This window comes from Thamnophis elegans, chromosome 5, assembly GCF_009769535.1.
Source record: "Thamnophis elegans isolate rThaEle1 chromosome 5, rThaEle1.pri, whole genome shotgun sequence".
In the NCBI taxonomy this organism is placed as follows: domain Eukaryota; kingdom Metazoa; phylum Chordata; class Lepidosauria; order Squamata; family Colubridae; genus Thamnophis; species Thamnophis elegans.
The window spans coordinates 8,021,733-8,046,007 of NC_045545.1; the positions used below are offsets into that span (position 1 = coordinate 8,021,733).

The window sequence follows — 24,275 nt, forward strand, 5'->3', positions numbered from 1 at the left end:
ACAAGCAAAACTTGCTGAACACAGACAGCTCTTGTGGCTTTATATCCTAAACATGCAGGCCCTATTTAGAATCAGGCTCATTTTAAACTATGTAAAACGCTTCCTCTCATACTTGTTAATTGAAACCTGCTCTCAGCCCTCATTATAAGACTTTTAAAGATACACAAACATGCTTTAGAATCTCCTGTCCAGCTCATGCCTACACTGCACAATATTAGATAACTTTTTTTCCCCTACAATTATCCAAGCAAGGACAGCAACTACCATAAAATACAATTTTATTTTATTTTTATAATATAAATCCTTTCCTTAAGCTTGTTAGGGCCCTAAGGCACTGATCTGTATGTTTTGGTAAGGAGGGGGGAAATCCCTCTTATATTTCATCATCCAAAAACACAACTACCGCCCTTGGGGGGGAGAAGGGGGCAGCCTCCATTCCTTCCAAAGTAATAAGGTCTTATCAGTTTATAGGACCCATTTATCTTGTGCGTTCCCTTAGAATTAGCGATGCCTACACTGCACAATATTAGATAACTTTTTTTTTCTACAATTATCCAAGCAAGGACAGCAACTACCACAAAATACAATTTTATTTTATTTTTATAGTATAAATCCTTTCCTTAAGCTTGTTAGGGCCCTAAGGCACTGATCTGTATGTTTTGGGAGGGAGGGGGGGGGGAAATCCCTCTTATATTTCATCATCCAAAAACACAACTACCGCCCTTGGGGGGGAGAAGGGGGCAGCCTCCATTCCTTCCAAAGTAATAAGGTCTTATCAGTTTATAGGACCCATTTATCTTGTGCGTTCCCTTAGAATTAGCGATGCCTACACTGCACAATATTAGATAACTTTTTTTTTCTACAATTATCCAAGCAAGGACAGCAACTACCATAAAATACAATTTTATTTTATTTTTATAGTATAAATCCTTTCCTTAAGCTTGTTAGGGCCCTAAGGCACCGATCTGTATGTTTTGGGAGGGAGGGGGGGGGGAAATCCCTCTTATATTTCATCATCCAAAAACACAACTACCGCCCTTGGGGGGGAGAAGGGGGGAGCCTCCATTCCTTCCAAAGTAATAAGGTCTTATCAGTTTATAGGACCCATTTATCTTGTGCAGTTCCCTTAGAATTAGCGATGGGGCTCTTCTTGGCCATACCCACAACAAGCTCACTTCCCAGTTTTGAGAAAAAGCAGAAGTGGAGGCAGGTTTTTTCACAAGGCACCCAAGTTTCTTAAGACCAACCGAACCTACCCCCGGTAGGGTTTGCAAAGAGGGGAGAATTGGGCTTTTTTTTAATTAAAACGAAAGGCAAGGGGGAGGCAAGGAGAGGCAAGGGAACCCAGCCGAAGAGTTTATAGTTGTTGACAAAATACACACGCAGGGAGCCCAGGAGTTAAAACCCTCCCGGTTTCAGCGAGGGAAAGGAGGCGCCTGGCTTACACACCCGCCCCTTCAAAGAAATAGCTGGCATTCCTCGCGGGGCGGACGGGCACACACACACAACACACACACACACACACACACACAAACTTTTCCCCCATCAACCCCTTTTCCCCCCCATAGTTTCCCCATTCATTTTCCCCATCGACCCCCTTTTCCCCCCCATTCATTTTCCCCACCGACCCCTTTTTTTCTTGGCTTCCCACCCCCACCCACCCACCCACCCCCTGTCCCAGGCGCCGCAGGCAGGCAGTCTAGGGATCCTCCTTCCCCACCCCGTGCAAGTGCAGCCAGCTGCCAAAATCGCACGTTTCCTCTCCTCCCACGGAGGGTTTTCGAGCCTTAAAACGCAGCGTCCGAAAGGGGACGCTGGGGCTACAAACGAGACAGGGGAAAGGGGAGGTCGAGGGGAACTTATCAGGTAAAACTCCATAGGGCAAGGGCGGAAAAACAAAACAGGGGACTGGGGAATCGTTTTTAACACGGAGAAGGGTGGTTAAAAAAACACAATCCCCGAAACTGGGGATGGGAGGTTCTCAAAACCGGCTCGCCGGTCTGAAAAGCCGACCCGCGAGGCCAAGAAGGTGAGCCAGCCCCGTTTCCCCCCCGTCAGGGAGAATTTCTCTCAGTCGGCGCTGCCGTTGAAAAGAACCGTTGGGGGGGGGAGGGGGGAGAGGGGGCGCGCGCGGGATTGACAGCGACACGTCCGCGAGCTCCAACGACCCACCAATAGCAGCAGCCAACAGCAGCCACGCGCCCGCTCGGTTCTACTACTTACCCGATAGACCCCGGCTGAGGCGCGCGCGGCGGGCAGAACCGAGGCTATAATAGCCAGCTCGGAAAGGACCGGGCTCGCCCGCCTTCGGAACGGCGAGGCGAGGCAAGCAGCGTCAGGAGCCGCTGCATCCCCTCCGTCCATTGAACTCAGCCTTTCCTCGACCCTCCTCCCTTCACGCGACGCCCTGGCCGGACTGCCTCACGCCGCCACCTACCCTCCCAAATCTCTCTCTCTCTCTCTCTCTCTCTCAAGCCCCGCCCTTGCACGCTGCCCCGCCCCGCTCCTTCTCAAAGCGACGCCTCCCATTGGGTACTTTCCACCGCCCCCCCGGGGCGTGGCTTTCTGGAGGGGGGGGGGAAAGGCAGCAGGTACGGGTGGGACGTCAGATGCTTTTTGGTTTTCGAGAGTGAGGAACGCTCGGCGGATCTCTCAGAGCCCCCGGGGCGTTTCCGTGCCTTGGTTGTGAGGAGCCTTGTTCAGTACGCGGGCCAAAAAAAAAAAATAGAAGAAGGCGCCGCGTTATAAGTAACGAAAACACAAGAGGGTCGGGGTGAGGAGGGTGGGAGGTTTGTTCAATGCGAACTCCTGGGCGGCGAGAGCACGTTTTCGGCGCGCTGCGGGCTGATGCAAACTACCCTGGGCGTTTTGTGGTGCTTGAACGTAGGTAGGTAGGTAGGTAGGTAGGTAGGTAGGTAGTAGGTAGATAAGATAAGATAAGATAAGATAGATAGGCAGATAGATGATTGATAGATAGATAGATAGATAGATAGATAGATAGGCAGATAGATAGGCAGATAGATAGGCAGATAGTTAGATAGATAGATAGATAGGCAGATAGATAGGCAGATAGATAATAGATAGATAGGCAGATAGATAGATAGGCAGATAGATAGATAGATAGATGATAGATAGATAGATAGATAGATAGATAGATAGATAGATAGATGAGAGATAGATAGATAGATGAGAGATAGATAGGCAGATAGATAGGCAGATAGATAGATAGGCAGATAGGCAGATAGATGAGGCAGATAGATAGATAGGCAGATAGATAGATAGATAGATAGATAGATAGATAGATAGATAGATAGATAAGGCAGATAGATAAGGCAGATAGATAAGGCAGATAGATAGATAGATAGATAGATAGATAGATAGATAGATAGATAGATAGATAGATTAGGCAGATAGGCAGACGGACAGATAGATAGATAGATAGATAGATAGATAGATAGATAGATAGATAGATAGATAGATAGATAGATAGATAGATTAGGCAGGCAGACAGATAGATAGATAGATAGATGGATAGATAATAAATATGTGTGTGTGTGTTAATGTGAACTTTTGCTTATCTTCAAACTTCACCTCTTCCTCCCCCCCCCCCACTTCCCCACCTTTGGAAATTAAAATATTGTGGTATAGCCATTTATTTAACTATTTATTTAGCCATTTATTTAGCCATTTGGAGAATGTCAAACAGATCTTCCCTGCTGACCAAGCTAGGTCGTTCAATGTCCCCACGGCTCCCCAAAATCCAGAAATATTCTGTCATCCGTGGTCAACTATGCAGAAGAGGCCGAGCATCTTTCTAGGACTGTAACCCTGCGTTATTTTAATGAGTGGCTGATTTCTTTGTGGCAGATCAGAAATGTTGAATTCGTAAGGCATTCAAGCGCCACAGGTTCATCCCTCATCTTCCCTAACTGGGAAACAAACGCCCCTTAATAACATTTTTTGTCTTTCCTGGCCTCATGACATTGGCTTTGACTAATCCCCTGCCGGGTAACTGAAGCAGCTTAAAGTCATCCGGAGTCCGTTTTTCTTTCTTTCCCTGTCACAATGTCTTGGGTTTGCAATCTGACATGCTTCACTGGCCATGTAGTTGCTGACTTGGTCAGAGATTGGGACCTGCCCCAATTCCTATTTATCACGTTGAACTTTCCTGAACATACTGCTCCTCCTTATTTTGTCCATGGCTATTTTGCACCAAAGAGAGGACATCCATCTGGCTTTCCATAAAGGAGTTTCCCTTTGCAAAGTCTGATCAGCTCTTTCCAAAGCACCGGTCGGACTGTTTTCCAAGGGGTCCTTGTAAACGCAAATACCGTGTTTTGAAAAATACAAACATGTCCTTTGAAAGAATGCTACTTTTGATCTTTGCGCTCAGGTTTAGCACTAAGATTTATCTATTTAATCTACTTAAAAATCAGGATTAGGACTCTCTTCAAAGAGTACAAATGTTGTGCTGTACAGAAGTTTGATTTAAACCAGGAAAGAGCTTGGTTCTGCCAGCAATTCGAATGCAATATTGCAGGCTAATTCTGCCGACTGCCAGCAGTTGGATTCTCATCCATTCAAGGTTGACTCAGCCTTCCATCCTTCTGAGGTCGGTAAAATGAAGACCCAGATTGTTGGGGGCAATATGCTGACTCTGTAAACCGCTTAGAGAGGGCCGTAAAGCATTGTGAAGCGGTATATAAATCTAAGTGCTATTGCTGTCACTACTGTCAAACATGCAAATTTTAATTATTTAGAAGAACAGGTGACCCTGGCTATAAAGATATTACAAAGAATTATTTGAAAGTCAGCATTTTATTTTGCCATGAAGTTTAAATCATCAGTATATAGATAAGCTTCATAGTTAAAAAGAAACAGAAGTTAGGGTATTGTCCATCAAGTAAGAGCATTTGCTAATGCAAATTTATAAATACACTTACATTTAAAAAAATCTCCATGTTATGTGAAGATTACATTTGGAATGTTTATATTCATGTTGCCTCTCCTTTCGCCACATTCTTCAAAAGTATGATCACATTTTGATTACACGTTAGAGGCTGCAACCTGAGGATATATTCCTCTTGAACCTGGAGTTAGCCAGTGGTTTAATGCATGAACCACCCATTGTGGTAGGTAACATCTAATTATAGTGAATGAAAGTTTGCCCAGCCATCTGAGGAGGTCTTCTCTGGATTTGCCCTCCCCAAAGCTGAACAATGACCAGATTTTCTGCTAAATTGAAGCTTTCAACAAAAATTGTATTTTTTTTTTTTAAGTTACTGGTCTCATGAATCTGCTGCTTGTCAGGAACAATGCTTTATGTGGATCACAGCAAGAAATATGAAAGGAATCTTCACTCTGCTTTTGCACAACAATTTGGTTTCACTCCCCAGAAGAATTTCTAATTTATTAACAAAGAAGAGATGGGGAAAACTACCCTTTACTCCAGTAAACATTTCCATTATTGTTCAGTTCTTTTGCAGCAGACTTTTCATAGTTCATTTTCTTTCCATGAAATTTTCTGTACAATCGAATCTATTCTGCAAGCTTTAATTAAATACATCCGATTTCTGCTTTGCTATATTTTATTAATCATTGATTGGAGCTAGCTACAGATATGAATAATTGTTATCCTTAACAATCCACAGCTATATTTCAAAGACTATATTTCTATTTTCCTCAACCAAGATCTCAGCTTGAGTATCTCAACTCCCAAAGTTCCTCATCAGTAGATGAGGTTCAAGAAGGCAGCAGGGATTCATCTGTCTTGCCTGCTGTGTCTCAAGTTGCCAGGAAAATCCTTGCACATTACAATAACCTAAATGCCGGACAGAGGGCCAAGACATTCAGAGTATCTGCATGAATTGAATAAAAGGGGCCTGTGGCGAAAGGTCAAAGGCTGGAAACAGGCTGACCACCTAAGCAGTGAATAGTGGGACTGTTTAACAATAATAAAAAGGAGTGTTTGTATTTGGGAGGTTATTACATCATCATTGATGGCTCTGCTGGTGGAGGTTGGGTAGGTAAAGATTGCTCCATAGTAGGCCTTCCTTGAAACAAGTCTGTCTGAAAATATAGTCTTGGCTTTCTCTAAGAGCTAATAGCAATTTAGTGGGGGGGGGGGGACCAGAAAAAGCTAGCTACAGGTCTTTCCTATAGCTAAAGAAGAACAAAATTACATATTAAAGCATCCCTTTATTATTAATGCCAGTGAGTTAGCATACAGCTAGTCTTTGACTTATCAGGGTGCCGTCAGCCAGACAGTGTCGGCTAGTGACCCCCAGGGGGAGAGCCTTCTCTGTGGGAGCCCCTTCCCTCTGGAATGAGCTGCCCTTGGAGCTTCGTATAATCCCGACCTCCGGTCCTTCCGACGTGCCCTAAAAAGTTGGCTTTTCCAGCAAGCAAGCCTGGCCTGAACAAAACAAAATAAAGGATTGATTATTGTTAATTTTAATTGATTTTTTAAAAATGTTTTGTGAATCTTAATTGGGTTTGTTTTTTGGATATTCTATCTATTTTTTTTAACTTTTATAATATGTATTTTTTTTAATGTTGTACGCCACCCTGAGTCCTTGGGAGAAGGGCGGCATATAAATCCAATAAACCAAACCAAACCAAATCAAATATGATTTCCCACTTAGCAACTGCTTCATTTAGCAGCAGAATTGCTGTTCCCAGATAGGGTCATTAAGCCAGGATTACCTGGAACACAAGTCAGGAAGACACAATAAGGACAGAACATGATTAAGGAGTCTGCTGTATTAGATTTCTTTTTACTGGACAGTTTTGTTCCTAACGGCTATCAGGTTAATTAAAATGATCACATGTGGACATATTCCGACTACTTTTATTCCATCCATTCCTGCCTCCCTCTTAGCCCAGTGTGATAAGCAAGGAATTCCCCCAGTTAAATATACATGGTGATCCTGCCTTCTTTTAAGGAGTTTTTTTCAAAGACCTTGAGAGAATTATTGGCAAATATTAATATAAGTACGCCCTTTTTTCCCACTGAGTCCTATTTGTGTCTAATACTGAAATAACTCAGGGTTATGTTTTAGTTGAGTATTATTTCTGCCTGAAAAGAAAAATAGCCATTCCTTAATCATCTGAAATACCGAGGCATACTTTTGAATAGATCTTATCCATGCTACAATAGCATAAATTATTTCAGTAGTTAAGAAGATATGAACAGTTTGTGTGGTATATAATATGATTGGGGGTGGGTGGGAGACCAGAAGTGGGTTCCTGTCAGTTTGTGCCAGTTTGGTAGAACCGGTTTGTCAAATCTACCAAACCGGTTAGAAGAGGTTCCACCAGTGGACCCAGAAAGCAGGCCACACCTACAGAAGAGGTTCCAAATTTTTTTGAAACCCACCACACTCACTCTCTCTCTCTCATTCTCTCTCTCTCTCTCTCTCTCTCACACACACACACACACACACACACAAACAGACAGACTCACACAGAGAGAGAAAGAGAAAGAGAAAGAAAAGAAAAAAGAAAAAAAAGAAAGAAAAGTGAGAGAGATGAAAGAAAAAAAGGAAAAAGGGACAGAGAGATAAAAGGAAGGAGACAGACAGACAGACAGTCAGACAGAGACAGACAAAACACATGGCCGGAAGCCACTCCCACCAGGTCACATGGCTGGCAAGCCACTCCCATAAATGAGGCCACACCCACAGAGTAGGTTCGAAAAACCTACCACTGGGGGAGACCCATTTTGAATGAACAGATGGGCTCTATTCAAAGAAAACACAGAGCTAAATCATTCCCAGCCTTCTTTTCCTTGGGGGTGGGGAAAAGGGATACTCTCGGGAGGTGAAGCTTAATATGGTATCCTTATTGATGACATTCTCCATCACTTCTTCAGTCACTTCACATCACCTTTTCAGGCTGGTCTGAATTTGGCTCCCAGACAAACACGTTTCCTAGCCATAGTTTATGGGACAAGGCACGTGGGACAATTATTTCCATGGCGGCTAAGTTGCTTGTCTCCAACATTGCTATTCCGAAGCTAATTGCAATCCAAATTGTATTGGTTGGTAACACAGCCAAGTTAGTGTTTAGTTCAGTTATGGCTGGTGCAGGCCCTGATTTTCTGCTGCCCCGCCTCTCGAATAGTAGAAGTCTTGCTTCAATCTACAAAGATTACAGCAGAGGGGATGCATTCCAATGTGTGTCCAAACTTTATGGCAACGAAGAGCTGATGATTTAGGTTTATAGGGGCAAATACCTAAGTTAAGATTTTTGTAGCTTCATTCTAACATGAATGTTAGCCTATGTTCCCACTTAGTTTTAAAAGGGGAGATGCAGTGGTGGGTTTCAAAAATTTTCAAACCTACTCTGTGGGTGTGGCCTCCTTTGTGGGAGTGGCTTGCCACCCATGTGACCTGGTGGGAGTGGCTTGGGGGGGAGTGAGCAATGGAGCGGCTTCCGGACAAGTGGGAAGTGCATTTGTGGCTAGTGGAAGCTGATTTTGTCAGTTCCTGGAAGAAATGTTTATCCATGTGTTCTGTGAAGCAGAGCCCAACTGTTCATTCAGGATGAGATTATTTTTTCATCATGTACCACACTAATTATCAATATCTGCCTTACTGCTGAAATAATTGTAATAATGTATTGTTTGAACAGGTAAAGGAGCAAAAAGCACGTATGGATCATCTGACCATGAAAAAAAAAAGCATAATCTGGCTAATCTTATGACATGGTTTCATAAGACACTTGAGTGAGGGTAAACAAGCAAGGATGAATCATGGATATAGATGAGGGTTTGGAGGGGGTAATCAAAACATGCCAACAGCCCTTAACTGGATTTCAGAAATATTCCATTTCAATTTGATTTATCAGTCATGGACAAATCTGGCTAGATATAGAAGCTTAATATTGCAGTACTTAAGATAGCAGCCCTTTAAGTAAGTAGAATATTTAGAAAGGAAACAGGGATGATATTAGAAGCTGTGCTTGGTATTTAAAAAATGTTGAGGAGGAGCTAGTAGGAATTTTGCTAAATTATTACAAAAATGCAAGCAAATCTTCATTTCCCATACTTTACAAGAATCTATGTTGTTGTTTTTTCACTCCGTGTTCCTTCGATGTCTGTTATCAGTCCATGATGCAACATTATCATTCTGGGTCTGTTTCCACAACCAGCAATATGAGACTGAACAATGGGAAATACATTACACAATTATGTTATAGCAGGATAAAGAGATGTGAGATGAAGGAGTAGCATCACCAATTCAGCCTGTTGTGGAAGCTAAACATCAAACCCTTTGTAATCCCAATTCCTTTTTGACCAATTTTTGTTTTCAAAGTTAGCTCTCCTGTAGTGTACTCCATTATTCTGGTGGCAGATTTCCTGCTCAATTATACACATGCTGAGTCTGTTGCATTTATCTTTCAGGAAGTACTTCTAGCTGCTTCATCACATTTCCAAAATCAAAAATAATGCTAGTGGTATCGACTTTAGAGACTTTTTCATATTTTTTCTAAGGGGAATCTCATGTTTGCCAGCAATTAGGAAAGCTACTTGATTCAAGAAAACAGTCTTTCGTGCAGTAACAGGTTTCATACATTGCATTAAGTCACAGTGTAGTTTGCTTAATTATTTGCTTAGTATATTCTATGCACCCAGCCATCACTGCTTGGGTACTGTATCTTTTAATTTAACTCAACATGTGAACACAATGAAATAGGTCATGTGTCAGCGTTCCAAGTATCATGTAGAATTAAATCAGAGTCCAAGGCAAAACGATCCTTAAAGTTCCAATTTAATAAAGCAGGCATCTTAGCACATCTGTGTTAATCCCAATTCTGGAAATGACATCAGAATTCCACCCAGTTAAAAGTTCATGATCTTGTCCCCACACCCACAATCCATGACATGGTCCAATCTTCTTCCACGCTGGTATCCACACCCAGCTGCTTCCGGTCAGGTGTAAAAGTGCGGAGACAAAATATGACCTTGGTCTTCTAGGAAAGAATGAAAACAATACATTCCACAATCCTACTCCTGTCTCTTCCCCCCTCCCATCACCTATGCTAATGAAGCAGCATAATGAAATAAGAGAAAGTGTGGCAGGCCAAAATTCTAAAAGGAATATAATTGCAGGCCTAACATCATGGTGCATTGCTATGTATGAATCTTGACACTGAACTGAACCATTACAGTAATTCATGGGATTTGCTGCGACAAAATGAAATATTAGTCATTACTTTTAACTCTAAGAGTTTAAAATTATGAAATATTTTTTTTATGGGAGCAAAAATGCTCCCATAAAAAACATTCCTGGTATGTTCAGATGTGTTTTTTAATATGGAACTCCCACAAATCATAAACCCTGTCTCCCTGGTATGTGCAGTTTTTCATTCTTTTTACATCCTACAGAGCTGATAAGGAATTCCTGTCTGAACTATAAACTAATCTCTGTTTGTAGAAAATGTTAAATATACTTCTGGGCAGTGAGTGTTAAGCAGCAGCTTCCCTCTCTTGGTGGTGCAAGAGAAATTGTGATCAAAAGAGAAGACTAGAAAAGGACCTTGCACAAAGCTGTAGACATCAGTTTTCCCACTCTGGATGCCCTCCATTTTTCTCCACAACAGGTGCCCTCCGGGTTTATGGGAAATACAAAATCTTTGAGTTTTGGGAATCCATAGCATATAAAGAGTGCTAGATTTTAAAAGATTTGCACAAATCTTTTAACATATAAAAGCATATAAAGAGTGCTAGATTTTAAAAGATTGCACAAATCTTTTCATAAGATTTGTGCAAGAAAACGCCACAGTGGGTACACATAAGCAGGATATGCATAGGACCAGAGCCGGATTTAGATGAAAAAAGGCCCTAGGCTATTCCACTTATGAGGCCCTTTCACCTCCCATTTTTAAGTTTGTAAATTACATGAGAGACAATAAAATACATCATTACTGTGATATATATCAATATATATCAATATATATAGCTGGCCTCCCGACGGTGGGCGGCTCTGCTCTGCGGCAAAGGCAGCGAGGCCAGCCGCCTCCCCTGCTGCGCTCAGCTGCCCGGCTCGGCACCCTCGCCCTCACCTGCCTGGCCGCTGGTGGGCTCCGCGTCGACAGGGTGGCTACTGGGAGCGGCCGCGCCTCTCACCTGACCGCCAGTGCCGGGAATGTGGGCGGGCTCCCCAACTGCCGCGGCGCTGGAACGATCTTAACCAATCCATTTTTATGTTTGTTTATTAGTCATCTGCGTAGAATTTCTCCTTATTTTCGGTTCAGTGTTTTAGTGTTCACTGTTTTTAGAATAGTGTAATTTTAATTTTGCCAACAATTTGAATGTAGGCCCCTCTTGATCTTGAGGCCCTAGGCTGAAGCCTAGTTAGCCTATAGGAAAATCCGGCACTGCATAGGACCACTCCTATACTTTTCACAAGATTTGTGCAAGAAAACTCCACAGTGGCTTTTGCTGGATTTGAATCTGGATTTGAATTTGTGTGTGTGTGTGTGTGTGTGTCTGTGTGTGTTTGCATTTCTGAAACCAAGATTCTTAAATAAAGATACCAGAAGCAAAAGAATGAAAATCAGCATGGTATTTCATTCTTCAAACCACATGCATGCTCCATTTATTATTCATTGGAAGGCACCCGAGTTCCCCTACACCTATTCTCCGTTGGAGTGAACGTGGAACCGCAAAAACGGGGAAAGCTGAAAGACAAATGCCTCCCCCCCTTCCTTTTTGTTCTTTTCTGTACACAGAGACACACAAACAAAACTGATTCGTGGGAGCAGGGTAGGGGAGGTCAAGACAAAACACGCAGTAAGAAATCTTGTTTTTTTATGCCAATCTCAACTATTTTGTTTGGCATTCATCCTCAGGTTCTTTGCCAGGATTCAATATTGTGCTGGAAGGTGCCCAAACAGAACAGTAACTAAGGAGCAGACCAGCATGTTAATATTTTTTTTCTGTTAGGCAAAAATAGCACGCCTATGACTTCAGCATATTAAAGTCTTGAGTTGTATTCACAACCTAACTAGTTAAGTGGATGTATGGGTAGCCTGTGTGAGCTGCAAAACTGCAGGCAATCCTTGGATGACTTTCTCAATTCCTTTGCTGTCATCTAGATTTTTGCAACCCAACATTGGCAGATTTGTCTTGGCTTCAAGAGGATCTGGATTCCTTTGTCATCTACAACTTGTTTCAGCCCCAGATGTGGAATACAGTAGCAGAGCAAGGAGTTCCAATGAAATATGTCATGTCTCACTTAGTACGCCTAGCCCTCGACTTGCGAGCACAATTGAGTCCAACATTTCTGTGGGTAAGCGAGGCATTTGTTAAGTGAGTTTTGTCCCATTTTATGACTTTGTTTGCCCCAGTTGTTAAGGGAATCACTGCGGATGTTAACTCAGTAACATGGTTGTTAAGTGAACCTGGCTTCCCCATTAACCTTGCTTGTCAGTACGTTACAAAAGGTGATCACAAGACCCCAGGAGACACTGCAACCGTCATAAGTATAAGTCAGTTGCTAAGCATGTGAATTTTGATAGCAATAGCAATAGCAGTTAGACTTCTATACCGCTTCATAGGGCTTTCAGCCCTCTCTAAGCGGTTTACAGAGTCAGCATATTGCCTCCAACAACAATCCGGGGTTCTCATTTTACCCACCTCGGAAGGATGGAAGGCTGAGTCAACCCTGAGCCGGTGAGATTTGAACAGCCGAACTGCAGAACTGCAGTCAGCTGAAGTAGCCTGCAGTGCTGCATTTAACCACTGTGCCACCTCGGCTCTTATCATGTGACTTGCAGTGATTGCAAGTGTGAAAAATAGTCACAATAGTCAAAAATAGTCATTTTCAGTGCCATTGTAAATTTGAACCTAAATTTGAATTGTAAACCAATTGTTGTTAAGTTGTGGACTATCTGTAGCATATGCTTAGATCCACACAGATCTCGCCTACAAAGCTGTGTTGTTTCCACTGTCTCTTCACATGTCATTTTAAGCCTAACTTACTGTGGCATTTATTTATTTAATTAAACATATTGCCCATCTGTGGAGGCTTATAAAATCCAGGAATAAGTTTTTTTTAAAAATAAATAAATTAAAAAACATGGCGGAGGAGGTGAAAGAATAAAATGACTGCCATACAGAAATGTTCTGTCCTCCCTCCTTCGCTCGTTCAAAGACGACAGTCAGACAGACTTAAAAGGAAAGAACTTTATCAGCCTCGACTCACGCTGGCTGCGAGCCCAAAAATAAACATAAATAAAGTCTCTGGCAAGAAGATAACGGAATGCAAAACAAAATCTCTTACAAAGCAATTCACTTCTCCAAGTGTCTCTTTGAATCAGGGTTACAGAAAGCAAATCACTTCTCCAAGTGTCTCTCACAAACAAACCACGACCGATGAATGAACGAACGAGTGAACGTTGACTCCTACAACCAGGGCGTGGCACCACCCGTCCTTTTATCTCCAAAAGACGACACTAACGAGCCCCAGCTGCATTGTTAATCTTGCATCCCGACCAGTGGTGGGTTTCAAAAATTGTTCGAACTTACTCTGTGGGTGTGGCCTCCTTTGTGGGAGTGGCTTGCTGCCCATGTGACCGGATGGGAGTGGCTTGCCGCTCATGTGACCCGATATGAAGATGCCGACGACACTTGTCAGAACCACCTTAAATTACCTCACACACAGCACTGGCATGCATAAGAATATGATGTAAACTTGTTTTTTAAAAGGCATCTTTGGTTTGCGTTAAAACAACTTCAACACACGCAATGTTCTGATTGCACCACAAACGCAGTAGTCATCCTTACCTTTCACAGAGGCACTGAGTTTTATAAATATGAGCATGATCGTGTAGAATAATCATATCCAAGGACCAGTGGTGGGTTTCAAAAAAATTTGGAACCTCTTCTGTAGGTGTGGCCTGCTTTCCGGGTCCACTGGTGGAACCTCTTCTAACCAGTTCGGTAGATTTGACGAACCGGTTCTACCGAATAGGTGCAAACTGGTAGGAACCCACCTCTGATCCCGACTCAACTCACAGCAAACTTCTGCTGAGTCACAACACAGAAATATAGTGAAATGGGCAAATAATCGGAGAAAGTTCAGCTGGGCATACTTTTCAGAAAAAGCAAGGCCATTGCTGTTAAAGAAAAGATCTCATTATAGACCTGATATCAGGAGGTGCGCAAATAATGAGATGCCCAAGTATAGTCTCTCTTCTTCCCCAATTAAAAAAAGGGGAAGTTATCCCTAACCCATTGCTGGGTTAGAGAATTGGAAAGAAAACATTCATTGAAAAGGCAAATATTGTAGCAGAGGCTGCCCAAACATACTTCTGTTTACACCTACTAGAGGCCATCAGGCCCCCTTTCTAAGATGAGTGGCAATAGCATTATAGATTTGGCACATCTTGAAAAACAAGGAGGTGGCAATGTCAAATTGAACAAGGAAAAATCCACACACATAAAACATAAGGTTGTGTAACTCACGGCCTGGGATTAGATGAAGTCAATCTTATGTGATCCAAGGAAAGATGGAAATTATCAAGCTTGGTGGTGTTTTCCAAACTGCAAGTTGGTTGCAAAAGCCACGGTTAAAGTTTATAAGAGAACTCTGTGAAACAATCTTCCAATAACAAGAAGACAAATTAGTAGGTGGCTGTAAATATAAGGGATTATTGCATTGAGAAAAAACTGCGCACACCTCATAACAAAGGACAATGTATTTCATTGGTTTGCAAATCAATTTTTTTAAGTGTTTGCTAGAATTCCTTTACAATTACCTCACCGCAAGGATAAAGTGGAACAGCTTTCCAAATAAAATGTAAACAATGTGTTAATCTATGATCTGTGGTTTGAATTTCAGTAGAGGTCAGGTAAAATTTAAGAGAGAAAAAAATGGGCTTTTCAGTTGTGCCAGACAATCTTGCAATGTAATTATTACTGATTGGTATTAGCGTATTGCCTTAAACATTTTTTTTCCCTTAATCTGAAATCCAGGTTTGCTTCTGTCAGAATTCCTAACCAAGCATTGGTTACTTCATTTTGATATACAAATCTAATTAGAATTGTTGGAGCTTAGAAAAAAGAACAAAAATAGACATGTTTATACAACTTTGTTGCTCCGGTGCAAGATGGCGGCCAACTGATTTGCAGATTTCTTGATCTGGAACTGTAACAGAGATAGTATTCAGCAGGTTCTGACCAGTTCTGGAGAACCAGTAGTGGAAATTTCTGGAGAACCAGTAAATACCACCTCTGACTGGTCCAGCCCCCATCTATTCTCTGCCTCCCAAGTCCCAGCTGTTGGGGAGGAAATGGGGATTTTGCAGTAACCTTCCCCTGGAGTGGGGAGGGAATGGAGATTTTACAGTATCCTTCCCCTGCTACGCCCACCAAACCATGCCCACAGAACTTGTAAAAAAAAAAGTTGAATCCCAGCACTGGACTGTAAATATTTAATATGATTTTGCTCAGCTTCTGATCTGAGACAAAGGACTCAATTTGATGGTATGGAAACGCTTGCCAGAGCAGAGAAGCTTAACTGCAATGTGAAATTAAGTTTTGTAAAGTTTATTTATCTCAAACTAGTTCCTTGTGTTGTTTAAATTCAGACAGAAGCGTTAGACTAGGGTTAACATTTAACTAGAATGCTGTGCAAACTAAGTTCACATGGTTAATTTATGGTTCAATGTATCATGCGAACCAAAAAAACTTGGATAAGAAAATTATAATTAAGTTAATCATGGATAAATTTATAATACACACACGCACAAACCCAAAAGCTTTGTTGTTTTACAGAAAGGTGTCAGCAGAAGTAGTCCTAAATTAACTCACAAATAAGCATTTATAAATAGCTCCATTATCTCCATGACAAGAACCACTATTACGTACTGCATGCTTACTTTTGCTATCAAACAATAGTCTAATATTTTCTTAATATTTCACTGACTCAGTTTTCTTTTCTGCAAGTTTCCATATGTGAACATGATTCTTGATTATGGCCAAAATAATTATAAATTATGGTAGAGTTAATTTGTCTTATACCAATACCTTAAGGACCCTCTAGCTTGAAATATAAAATTTCAAGAATATTTTTAGAGATGAAAAGGGATCAATTCCACAGTACTGACTTTTACAAAAACAGAAAATACTTAAATCTGAATTTAAGTTTTTTCTTAAAAGAAATTGCAGCTGTTTTTCAGTAAGTGGAATTTGTTTTCCCATTCCTACCCAGTTTTCTACTGTATACAGGTTGACAAGTAATTAAACTGGTTGCATGTTTGATTCTCAATTCGATTTATTTCCACAAAAATATTTTCTGACTTGCTATTGGACATAAGTATGAAAGTTAAGAGACAATGTCAACCTTTTTTCCATATTTAAAAGGACATGAGGAATTAATTACCTCCTTTACTTACATCAGGGGTGAGATTCAAATAATTTACCAACCAGTTCTCTGCCCTAATGACCAGCTGGGTAGGCGGGGCTCGGTGGTCATGTGATCATGTAGGTGTGGCCAAGTCAATGTCACTCAGGTCAATGGGCACTTCGCCTAAGTTGTTACAATGTAATAAGGGTTAACCGGAAAGGCAGTTTCTGCAAGCAGGGTAATAAAGATTAGGCTAGAAACAACACCAGAATGTTTCCTTCCTGCCTTCCTTACAGGATTAGCCCTGTAAAGTGGAAAAAACAACAAAAGGAGATTTCTTCCAACAACCGGTTCTCCGAACTGCTTAGAAAGTTACCAACCGGTTCTCCCGAATAGGTGCGAACCGGCTGAATCCCACCACTGCTTTACATACAATGCAGGAGTGGAGAACCTGTGGCCTTCCAATATTGCTAGATCGATTCCTCCACTACCTAACAAAAGTTACAGGAAAAAAAACCATGCTTAGTGGAATGCAATCCATGTAAACAGCAAAGATTGTGATTAAGGGTGACTGTGCTGGACAATACTGAGCCATAATTGAGATCGCCACATTAACGCAAAGCATTTAATGCCAATCTAGACCATGCCTTTAGTGTATAGTTCAGTCTGTCCAGTGCGAAGCCAGAGAGCTGTGTTGAATAAGTAAATAATTGTAACTTATCCATGGCGTTGTCTACGGAAAAAAAAGGAGGGGAAACTCTTGGCACAGAGGAGAGAAGGAAATGAAGTGAGCAAGTCATGGAAAGTTCCCAGTTTCTAATGAAATCAAGTCTGCCTGAGGTTTTAATGGTGCTAAGGACGTAGCACAAGTGTTTGTTTCTTTTCCCAGAGAAAAATTATCGTGACCCGTCAAAACCGCAGTCCACTAAAGCGCGCCCGATCAAAGCGCGTACGTGACGTCATCAGCAGCGCGACAAATAAAATTAAAAATAAATTAAATTAAAATTAAAATTAAATTAAAGCAAGCCGATTCACATAAAGGTAAGGGTTAGGGTTAGGGTTAGGTTAAGGGTTAGGGTTAGGTTTAGGGTTACGTTAAGCGTTAGGGTTAGGGTTAGGGTTAGGTTAAGGGTTAGCGTTAGGTTTAGCGTTAGGTTAAGGGTTAGGTTTAGGGTTAGGGTTAGGGTTAGGTTAAGGGTTAGGCTTAGGGTTAGGTTTGGGGGAGTTAGGTTTAGATTTACGCGTTAATTTTAAGTTTACCGCTCACAGCATGCCGTTTTCGTCGCGCTGTGATGACGTCACGTACGCGCTTTCGTCGAGCGGATTTGTGGTGGAACCAAAAATTATAAGCTGGGGTAATCTTATTGCAAAGTAAATAAGGCATGGGTCTTCTGGAACGATAAGGACATAAGCAGTGCCCTGTTGCATTGAACTCCAAGCCCATCTAGTCTGTTTCACAATGGCCCAACCAATAGCTTTGCAATGATACAAACACGAAATTGATTCTTACTAGTTTATTCAGATTTTTTTCCTCAGTAATGCTTCTGGTCTAGATACTCTCCCATTTTAGGGAACTGAATTCTCTCAGCTTTGTCCGGATGGGTGGGGCGTCCGCCACAACTGTCATAATGCATGTAAGAAAAGGCGGCGCTTTGATTGCACCATTGTGGCTAGCTACCATCTCAACTTTTTAAACCTCTGATTTTGTCACTTCAAAAAAAAAAAGGGACTTATTGCATGTTTATCTGGAAAATTGCTATGCGGAATATATAATAGTACACATTTCATGCAAACCTATTGAACAAGAAGTTTGTGCTACCTAGCCAAATATGGATAAGCAGTAAAATCTATCTTCAAACGAACACCCATGCACGCAACGATTAAAAAAGACTCTTCTAATTTTCTTCTTTTTACATCCTAAGTGTATTCCCAATAAGAAACATACATGCAGCGATCTGTGTTTTTTTTTAAAAATATTTTTATTCTTTTTAAACAAAACAACACATACGAAACAAAGCAAGAGAAGAACAAAGGAGAACTTTCCTCCATTTCATCAAGCGTGTCATTTGGTTACTGGTTTTTGTGCATCAATTCTTAAATTTAGGATTAACATCACTGGTTTACATTAAACATACCTGGATATTTCGCTGTCGTTGAGCATTATGTGTTCAAATTACCATTAATATTATTTCATTTGTAACAATCCTTGTTTCTTTAATTCATAATTATCTATCAAATAACAATGAGTCTTTAAAGTATTATAGTATCACCTATCTCTAAGGAGAAAAAGTGAAGATTAGAACAAAGAATTCCCATTAATTTGTAATATACATTCATATTTTCAATTGACCATAACATCACCAATCATCCAGAATTCCAAGAATGGTTTCCCATTATTAATTATTAATCCATATAGTGGTTAAGTATTTCAATTCATGTATATATCAATTATTCCTTACATCATCCTTGATCCATTTAATATACCAAGATCTTTCTAATATAAAATGGTCACTACATATTATTATACCAAAGTATTCAAATCATCCCATTCTTATACATTAAAATCATTATTGTCCTTTATATATCATGTAAGTAGTGCTCTATACCATAACACACATACACACACACAAAGAAAAAAAACTATTACAACATAGGTAAACAGTTTCATTCCCAGGTTTTTTTATCTAATTGTGGGAAGTTATCATCCAGCCCTCTTCCAGAAAAATGAAATAACCTAGGAAATATTGAAAAGGCAGAATATTTCTCTGGATGTGAAAAGAAAGGAACATGCTTTAAAAGACAGAATAGTTGACTGTAGCTTCCTGCCCATCCACACTTTGTCAATAGGCCATTGAGAAGGCCAGGCTAGCCCACTTTACATAATAAAGACTTCTCCACTGCAGCTGTAGGGGGAAGGGATATTACTCAACTCTCCACATGGCATCTGAGAACTCATCTATGGATTCAAAACAGCCTAGAGAGTAGCCCCCTGCATGGCCCCATGGGAGTCTGACAACCAATCAGAATACATTTCTTACACAGGAACAGGAAACAGAGAGGTGGGACTAAACAGGGTATAAAAAGCCTAGCAAGCCCCCTTCCTCAGCCCTCTTCTCTTCTTCTCCACCTACATTGAAGCATGTGATCACCTTTTCTGGTCAGGGCTCAAGCCATGTGGCCCTGTCCAACAATAAACCAAGCAGCCTCCATGTCTCCAGTGTCTTCTTCCCTACTTGGAGCCGAACCCAGAAGGACATTTCTTTCAACATAACCATTGGTAAAACAAGTTCCACACTTGCAGCGATCTGTTTTGAAGCCTAAAACCCACCATGGTTAGTCCTGACTATTCCTGGTTTCTCATATTGCATTAAATTATAATCTAAGTCAATTCCAGAAACACAACATTCCAAAAATCCCTTTTACACCATGCTCCTTTTATGCTTTTTTTCTTCCTGACAACATGAAGCACAATTCCAGCCTAGTGCAGGAGGACACTGCAAAATATTTTCGGTGCACCGTGCAGCTTCCTTTTCATTCCATTTTTGACTCATCAGAAGCAGAAGCAAGAAAATGGCAAAGTAAGTAAAATCTTTATTACGGTCAAAGACCAGCAATACACATTAGTGTTTACACTATATTAAAAAATACTCACATTAAAATATAATTAAAAAGTATTGACATCAAAAGTGGATAATAACATAATGGTCCAGAGATGGTTAGAGGCATGTCCAGATAATTGGTACAAGATGACAACTATACTTCTGTAGCCAATTTTTTTTCTTATGGACATTGCAGCAGCACAGAACTTTGCCACTGCATACGTGGTAACCGGGTTAGTGTCCTGGAGGAGAAAGCCTAGATAGAAATGGTCTGCCCTCCCTGGCAATCTCTCTAATAAGGGGAGAATATGTGCAGACCTACAAGCTCTGTATAGCTCGCAGTGTAATAGAACATGTGAATTATCTTCCACTTCTCCTTTACCACATATACAAACCCATTCTGCTATAGGTGTTCTCTTATACCTGCCCTGGAGGAGTGCTGAAGGAAGAATGTTAAATCTGGCTCTGAAGAAAGCTGTTCTTTGTTTTGGGGAGATCAGGTCATTTAGATATCTTGCCGATTCCCACACACCCTGTTTGAGTCTGTTCCTACTGTGGAGAGGCAACCTATTTAGTTCTTCTTGGAACTCCGTGTCCCTCATTCTATTAATTACTACTTGCTTTGCTTGCTCAAAGCCTAGGGACATTAAGAATAAGGGTGAGAGCCCGTAAGAGCCCAGCTTGTGATCAATTGCTTGTTTCCATGGGGAAGGGAAATTGTCAGTCAACACATGAAGATGGCAAAGGTCATCTGGGGTGGTACAGCACAGGACAACAGGGATCCCAGCGTGCATGGTAGTGAGGGCAACCATGGCTGGGATTAAGCTGGGGCAGCTAAGCTTCCTAGGACAGGGCAAGCAGCCCCAGAACCCAGTTCTGGTTTATGCAAAATGATGCAGCACAGACTAAGGGTAGAAATGGGGGGGGGGCTGAGTGATGAAGACACGTGACTATCTATATCCTGTACAGGTTGGGGAAAGGAAGTGATAATCTACAAAATTTCGTGACCCGTCAAAACCACGCTCAACTAAACTGCGCCCGATTAAACCACGTCGCTGACGTCATCAACAGGGCGACAACAGCCAGCGCGGAGAAAGAAGGGCGCTTTAAATAGCGCTTTGAAAGCAAGCTGATTCAACTTAAGATAAGGGTTAGGGTTAGCTTTAGGGTTAGCTTTAGGGTTAGGTTAAGGGTTAGGATTAGGTTTAGGGTTAGGTTTAGGTTTAGGATTAGGTTTAGGTTTAGGGGTTAATTTTAGGTTTAGGGTTTACAGCGTGCTTCTGTCTCCGCGCTGTTGTCGCCCTGTTGATGACGTCAGCGACGCGGTTTAGTCGGGCGCGGTTTAGTCGAGCGCGGTTTTGTGGTGGAACCCAAAATTCAGAGGGTTGGAGATTCACACAATTTCACCTAAACAAAAAAATCTAATAAGGACCAAATGCATGAGCCACTAGCTTTTTATTGATTATTATGTAAAGGATTCAGAATACTTTGTTTTAATTTTCCTCTTTCTCCCGGGAATCTATTCTGGGTATATGGTGAGTTAGTTCTTTTTCTGATGTTTGATAAATCAGGAGCATTAAGGGCAGAGCCACAATCTATTGTTACTGGCGTGGTGCTTTACTCTTCCTGTTATGTTGCTTCCCTAGTTTGAATAGACTTCCCTAAATGTCATTTCCATCTGACTTAATGCAAAGCCATAAATTTTCCGACTGCATCTTAGCCTGTTGTGGTGTTTTGCATGCAATCCAGTCTAGTTTTAGTTAATAGCTGTGTATTATACAAACTCAGAAATGTGGGTTAATGGAGTAAACTGAGGTTATATTCATCGCAAGCGTATAATGCAAAGTAATTTCCTAAAGAGGCTAAATCACAAGACATCTTCAGTCCTTTCCTCTGCTGCGAATCTAGTAGGTGGCCTTCATGTACTACTACACAGTCCATCAGTTTTGAACAAGAGAATTAAAGGTCAGGAAAGGGGTTAAGTATCTCCTCCCACCTGCCAATTGTTCTCAGAAATCCTTTGGGTTGTTAAGTCAGCATTACCAGGAAAAACCAGAGATCAGAAAAGTCTGCTTTGCAAAATGTAACTTTGCTCTCAGAAAGGCCGCCCCAAAATAAACATTGTTTTGAAATTGTTTCGCTTATGCCATAGTTGTTTTTTTTATAGCTCTTAAAAAGATACCAAAAGCCAGCTGATGAAGAAAAAAAACGCAGTTCCTGGGCGTTAGGATCTTGCCGAGTAGTAGCCAATAACAGGAAACGCACTGAAGCTGTTCTCTGCTTTGCAATCAAGTTGCTGAGCTATGATTCAGCATGGCACGAAACAGCAGGTGTATTTCCCATGAGGAAATGTGGGTGCCTCCGGGCCCTGTGCTAGGACTTAATGTCAAGAAGAGCAATTACAGGGTTTGTATCTGGGCCTTTTGGAATAGATGATTTTTTCACACTTTTTTGTAACCACCTTTGTTTCAAACAAAGGCGATGAAGGCAGAAAGAAGGGAAGAGGAGTCCAAATAGCTACTCTCAGATCTGTTTTTTTTAAAGTTCTTTAAAAAAAAAAGTTCTGGGTTCAGCTGGGTTCATACAGCCACAATGTGATTTGTATTATTTGTTTTAACCTGCCATGAGAAACCAGTCGTTGTGGCTTGTAAATCACGGTTTAGTCTTATTACAGGTGTACAGAATATATGGTCTGCCAGCATCCTCAAGACAGAGGGGAACGCATGAGGATATATCTATGTGGGAGAGAAAATGGTTTGTATGCATATATCAGTGGTGGGATTCAAATAATTTAACAACCAGTTCTCTGCTTTAATGACCAGCCGGGTAGGTGGGGCTCAGTGGTCATGTGACTGGGTGGGCATGGCCAACTCAAGGTCACTCAGGTCGATGGGCGCTTTGCCTTAGCTGTGACAATGGAATAAGGGTTAATCGGAGAGGCAGTTTCTGTAATCAGGGCAATAAAGATCAGGCTAGAAACAACACCAGAATGTTTCCTTCCTGCCTTCCTTACAGGATTAGCCCTGTAAAGTGGGGAAAAAACAAAATGAGATTTCTTCCAACAACCGGTTCTCCGAACTGCTTAGAAAGTTACCAACCGGTTCTCCCGAATAGGTGCGAACCGGCTGAATCCCACCACTGCTTTTTGTTGTCCTCGAAATGAGAGGGATCAAATCTTTGGGTCCTTTTTAGCAGATTTACCCTTCAAAACTTCTCTCATCAAATACAGGTAGTTCTCGACTTACAACCACAATTTAGCCCAAAGGTTCTGTTGTTAAAGCGAGATATTGGTTAAGTGAATTTTGCTCCATTTTTAGACCTTTCTTACCACAGTTGTTAAGTGAATCACTGCAGTTAAGTTAGTCATACGGCTGTTAAGTGAATCTGGTTTCCCTATTGACCTTGCTTGTCAAGTCTCAAGAGGGGGATCACAAGACCCCAGGAAACTGCAACCATCACAACGATTGCCAAGTGTCTGAATTTTGATTACTTGACCATGGGGATAACTGCAATGGTCGTAAATGTGAAAAATGGTTACAACGGCATTTCAGTGCCGTTATAACTTTTAATGGTCACTAAATGGACGACTACCTGTAAGCCCTGGCCTCCCGCCTTGTGGAATGCAGCCCACAGTGTGTCTCCTGGTGTGGTCCTTGAGCCTATACGAATTCCATAAGCCTGGCTTAGTGTGTAGTGCAAACCAGTGGTGGGTTTCAATTTTTTTAGAACCTCTTCTGTAGGTGTCACATGCTTTGTGGGAGTGGCTTGCCAGCCATGTGACCAAGTGGGAGTAGTTTGGTAGTCATGTGACTGGGTGGGCGTGGCCAACTTGTAAAATGTGTTGAAACTCACTTAACAATGCTCTTGCTTAGCAACCAAAATGTTGGCTCAGGAACTCTGGCATTTGAAGCACGCAACTCTTAAAGCTGTCAAGTTACAAGATCCTTGCACCCCTACCCCTTCAGAAAAAAAAAACCCAGGGGTGTTTAAACTTGACACCTTTAAGACTTGTGGACTTCAACTCCCAGAATTCCTCCTCCAGTCATGTTGGCTGAGGAACTCTGGCACTGAAGTGCGCAAGTCTTAAAGCTGTCAAGTTACAAGACCCTTGCACCCCTCACCCTTTAGAAAAAGAACCCCAGGGGTGTTCAAACTTGACAGCTTTAAGACTTGTGGACTTCAACTCCCAGAATTCCTCCTCCAGTCATGTTGGCCCAGGAACTCTGGCATTTGAAGCATGCAAGTCTTAAAGCTGTCAAGTTACAAGACCCTTGCACCCCTAACCCTTTAGAAAAAAAAAACCCAGGGGTGTTCAAACTTG

The 24,275-nt window shown here is 41.6% G+C and overlaps 1 protein-coding gene across 1 annotated transcript in view; it reads right to left on the reverse strand.

Moving 5' to 3' along the window:
* ARHGAP29 (Rho GTPase activating protein 29) overlaps positions 1–2,455 on the reverse strand; it is a 51,487-nt gene extending 49,032 nt beyond the window's left edge. The window contains 1 exon segment of the mRNA XM_032217705.1: positions 2,224–2,455. The gene's annotated coding sequence lies outside the window, so the exon portion shown is untranslated.
* Between the last annotated feature and the right edge of the window lie 21,820 nt (positions 2,456–24,275).